We start from the raw sequence: 5,589 nt of genomic DNA on the forward strand, positions 1-5,589 counted from the left end.
AGTGACATAGATTGGCATTTGGGCAACTTTGAAAAGAGAGAGCAAACCCTAGACCTAATGCCTAGTGACCAAATTTTGCTTGAAGACTCACTGAAATGACAAAATTTGACCTTGACACTTCAAAATCACTTTGTAAGAGCACGTTTGATCACTGGAGGAAGGCTGGAAAGACTGACACTAACAGAATGATCTCCATTTCTTCCTTCATCTTGGTTTCTTCACATGATTGGGCCTTAAGAGAAGTGATTTCTGATTTTAACTTGGTGATTTCATCATCCTTTTCTTCTAGCATATCATGGTGTTTCTCTCCTTTTCTGCTTCATCAACTTGTCCTTCTATGAATGTCAAAGCTTCCATCACCTTCTCAACTCCTTGTGCTTGTTTCCTTTCTTCTTCAAGTTGAGATATAAGGGAGGAGACCTCTTCCTTGTATTGACCAATCTTTGCTTCAAGTTTGTTCAAGCTCTTGTGCCTTTGTTCAAGGTAGCTTGACAAGGTATCATCCCGTTTCTTTTCCTTATCCAATTGATTTATCGTGGATATGAATTCTTCATGATATGACTTCTTCATGATGCTTTCTCTTGTTTTGATGAAATTCTTCCTTAATCTTGGTGAGCTCCTCATCTCTTTCTTGTACTTGAAGCTTGACAAGGTCAACTTCCTTCCTTGTCTTGTCCTGGTCACAAAATTGCGCTTTCTTCTTAAGTTCCTCATTTTCCTTTTTCAAATTGTTAATCTCTTCCATGGTAGCTATAAGTTTAGTGAGGAGATATTCTTCAAAATATTTTTCATTCTCTTGATCTTCTAGGTGTTCTTTAGCCTTGATGTCATCACTCTTATCTTCAGCTTCCTTGATGGGCTCTGGATTTCTTTCTTGCTTTCCATCATCTTCTTGACTAGTGGTCATGGTCAATGCTCCTTTTGAGTGAAGGTCATGAAGTTTGTCCCATATATCCTTTGCTGACGAACATTTTTCCAAATTGGACTTTATAGAATCTGGTAGCCCATTTAAGATTGCCTTCATCACTTTTACATTGTACTCCTTCGATTCTCCATCCATCATGCTATCATCAATCACCGATTTCCAGACTTCAGTGCCTTGAGTCTTTAAGAAATTCCTCATTCTTTCCTCCCATATATCAAAGTTTCCATTGAACAATGGAGCCTTCAAAAATTGATTGACTTCAATTTCGGTAGTTGAGGGAGACACATCTTTAGGAGGATTGGAGACTTTCTTCCTTGGCTTCGCCATTTGTGTTCTCATGATCAACCTTTAAGCTGTTAGGATTTGAGTGAAGGTACTGGCTCTGATACCAATTGTTGGAAATACTGAGAGGGGGGTGAATCAATATTTCTTTTCAATTGTTACTTTTACCAGTTAGATCACTTATATTTAGAACACAAAATGAACAATGATAAGAATAAATGCTTTTATTAATTGAATCAAGTACAAATGAATGAGTACAATGATTGTTTCCAAGCTTCAACTTGGACTTTAATGAGGCTTCGAGCTCTAGGGATTAGACCCTATCTTATCCAAGGCACCAACCTTGAGTTTAGAAGCACTGACTCCAAGGACACCAATCCTATATTTGCTTTAGGCACCGACCTGGTTTCTTGAGGACTCCGATCCTCTAGGGCTCCAACACTATCCTTCAAGGCATTGGCCTTGTTAGTTTTGGGGCACCGACCCGAAGGACTCCAATCCTTTATCTTCTTCAGGCACCAACCTGGATTCTTGAGGACTTCGATCCTCTAGGGCTCCAACCCTATTCTCCAAGGCACTAGCCTTGTTGTTCGAGGATCTAACCTTTGGGCACTAACCCTCTGGGCTCCAACCCACTCTCGTACTTTATCTAGATGTGTTTGATAGTATTTCACTGCTCCCAATATATTCTTCAACCAACCATGTCAATCTCCAGCTTCACTGTAGTCTTCCATGCTACATCATCAATGACAACCTTGATCTCTTAGAAGGTGTCACCATTTCTCTTCATCATACCCAAGAAATTTCTCCAAGTTTCCTCATGATGACACCAGTGATGCATCATGGTCTTCAATGTTATCTTCAAGATATCCCACCAAAATGTATTCAACAATGTCTCCAAGGTCCGTCAAGGCTACTCATCAAGAGGGCTCCAATCTGGGATCTTCTTCAAGGCCACTCCACAAAGGATTCAAAAAAGGTCTCCACAAATTATTCAAAGTGTCTTCATGGTACCCAACCAAATATCTTCAAATAATTTCTTCAAGAGTCTTCAATTTTACTTCAACAAGCCACTCCACAAGATCTTCTTTAATAACATTGAGTAATGTACTTACTTGAGTGTTCTTTTTCAATCTGACCCAAAGTAACTTAGTCTTTAGATTATACTTTGGTTCACATCTAACATGATACCATAGTCTGGTAATGGTATACAGGGAGATTACTAGCTTCAAGCCATTGTCAAGAGTGTAATCAGAATCATAATCCAGTAGCACAACCGAGATAAAGGATGGTCTGAATACCTGATCTTAAAATGGGCCACTTAGGCTTCTTTTCTAACTTACAAGAACCTCTCCCACTTCCAAAGCTTTAAATATTCCCAAGTCTTATTGATTAACCAATGCATAATTAATAAGTTCTTGATATTAAGGTGTATGCTGATATTTGTTTTAGACTGTTCAGGTGCTGTAAATTAATGTGATGAAACTGATCTATAAATACATACAACAGTAAATAATGCAACAATAAAACAAGCACATAAGACAATAATTTAATTTGGAGTTCACCCAAAACTCTTGGTCTACGTCTCCTTGAGCTCTAGTCAACTTGACTAGGCTCTCTAGGATTTTGGCAGGTCCTAATACAAGATCTTGGCTCAACTCCTACTGTTTTACACAGAAACAGTGGGTTCAGACACCATGTCATTCCCTGGCTCTTGAAGCTCTGGCTCTTGGCTCTTGGTTATGGTTCTTAGCTCTGACTCTGGTTCTTCGGCTCTAGCTTTGGCTCTTCAGCTCTGGCTTCTTTGGCCCTCTATCAGTTTATAACTCTCTTGGCTTTTCACTTGACTTCCAAGTGATTCCCTTGGCTATTCTTTTTCCTTCTGTGCTGCCTCTTTTGGCTCTGTTTCGCCTTAGCTTCTGCTTTGGTTTCACTTTCAGCAACAACCCCCAACAACCTTCAACAACCTTCATCTTTGTCGTTTTGTGGCATTTTAAGCCAAATCGGCGTTGTCAATTCATTTTCTCTCTCGACTTTCTATCTCCCAGCCTCTGTCCGCTCGAATCCCTCTTCTAAGCGTTAACAATAATGGCATAACGCATTTTGGGGAGGTGGCCACCTGTTGTGCAATGGATGAGTGCATCGGGCCTTTGAAATCCCTGAAACGGTCATTCTCGGCTTACACAGGAAAATACACAGAAAGCCTGTAAAATCTGCCCAAACGCATCTATCATACTTCAAAACTATGAACTCCGCCTTATATTCCTTTGGATCCGCCTTTTAAATCGTGTATTGCATCCCCACCGTTGATATGGGAGATCTAGATCCAATGGTGGTGGTTCATTTCGGGCGGCCCTTTCGTACGGGGGTTAACTGCCCGATAAGGGTGGTTTTCTCTCTCCTCAGCCTGGACACGTGGCAGCCATTGTATGGGCTCGGGCAGAGCCCAGCCCAAACCACTTACCACCCTTGGGTCCTCCCAAAATCCCTTTGTTTTCATGGATTTCCTTTTATATTTAAAATACATTAACAAATCGTAAAAATCTCGTAACAATGGCTTTAGCCGGATATGAAATATTTATGTAGTGGCCTTTACAAAACCCTTTCGGGTCCGTCATATCATATCGGAGCATATATATATGTGGCCTGCTCCATCGCATGACCCCGACGCGATATTGAGATATCGCAATTGCGTATCGCATGGGCCCGAGGTTTCCCATATGGCATGACCGATGCTGACGCCGATTGCGATCCGCCGATATCGGTGATCAACATATTACTCAGCCCGATCCCTATGTTATATCACATGTGCCTTCCTCCGACCCGATATGTCGGGGATCGACGATCAGGGGTGGCTTCCCTTTTTCACTTAATCCGCTCTTTTGCCCTGGTCCGATGCGATTTCCCCTTTTGAAGGGTTTTTTGCCTTTTTAAAGGATTTTGCCTCTTTTTCTAAGGAACAAAGGGCATCTTCCTTAAGTGATAACTTCTGCATCCTAAGTCCATTTTTGCCCATTCAAGTTGCAGTATATTCAGGAGGAGAAGATCTCTACAATGGGGCTATTTCTAGGAACTTCCTTGGAATTTAATTTTTCCTCTGTGAGGAACACTTAGAATTAGGAGCCTATCCAAAATCCATTTTGGATCATGCCTTCCCAATAAAAGAACTTTTGGTCTCCAAAAGACTGATACACTGATCTGAACAGTAAATGAGAGTGACTCACCCTCTTCTTTTAGCCTCCCTACACTTGCCTTTGCATAGTGCCTCTGAACCAAAGTTTCTGACCACCTATTCTTCTTGGATGGGCTGGTCTTCCTCCTTGCCTTCCTGCAGAACTCCTACTGAAATGGTTATAGAAGGTAGTTTTGAGCTTCTCTGCCTTGATCATTGATCCAAGGTGGCTCAAACAAATGTGAAGTACATCTGCTCCACTAAAACTTTCATTTGTACCTGTTTGAAAAGCTGTCAACAACAACTGTTAACAACAACAGGCGTACAGACAACAAATGGATGGACTAAACTCCTACCTCAACAAACAAACACATTTCACATCTTGTGAACACCTCCATGTCTTACATCTGCATACAAATGATGGATTAGACAACAAGCCCACAAAACATGCCCTTAAAACAAATGACCCTTCAAGTCAATCATGGAGAAAATACCATTAGGAATCTTTTCAAAAGAGGAAACATTTCATCACTATCTCCATCTTGGAGACCAAGTCAACTTTTCCCAAGTCAACATTACATGCATGTTCATATCAAAGCAATCAACCCTTCAAGTTAATTACATACACATTCAAGTGCAAGGAAAAAAATCAACATCCCTGTGTTCATGCACATCATGCTTATGCATGCATTTCATCCTTCAACTTTCACTTAAGCACATTGTAATTTTGAAGCTGAAATGAAATATAAGGTTGCAGCAACAAAGTGAGTCTCCTACTCATCCTTTTTCCATTCACCATCTTGCTAGAAACCTGCAACTTGCATCTCATCAACAAGAAATGCAAATAGATGCATCAATAGACATGTAATCCTTAATTGGAAAAGAACTCTAAACATTTCTTACCAATCCATTTCAAAGGACTTTCCTTTGTCTGCACATCAGCATCAACATGTGAATCATTTTGAAGCACATCATTCATGGAAACTTCATTCCCATTTCTGCCATCTTTTCTTTCCACTTTATTCAGCTTTGGTGGAAGCATTGTTGGATTCAAAGCCCAACACCTTTCAACAAGATGCCCTTGCTTATGGCAGTAAGTGCAACACATGTGCATCCTCTTGAAAACATTATTTTCCTTGTCCAATGGACCTTTCACTCTTTGCTTCTTTTCCTTCAAAAGTTTCCTGTATGTGGCCATTCTCTTCCAACA

Source organism: Pinus tabuliformis, chromosome J (genome assembly GCF_031772625.1).
Source record: "Pinus tabuliformis cultivar Carrire ecotype Pingquan chromosome J, CPIR1, whole genome shotgun sequence".
Taxonomy (NCBI): domain Eukaryota; kingdom Viridiplantae; phylum Streptophyta; class Pinopsida; order Pinales; family Pinaceae; genus Pinus; species Pinus tabuliformis.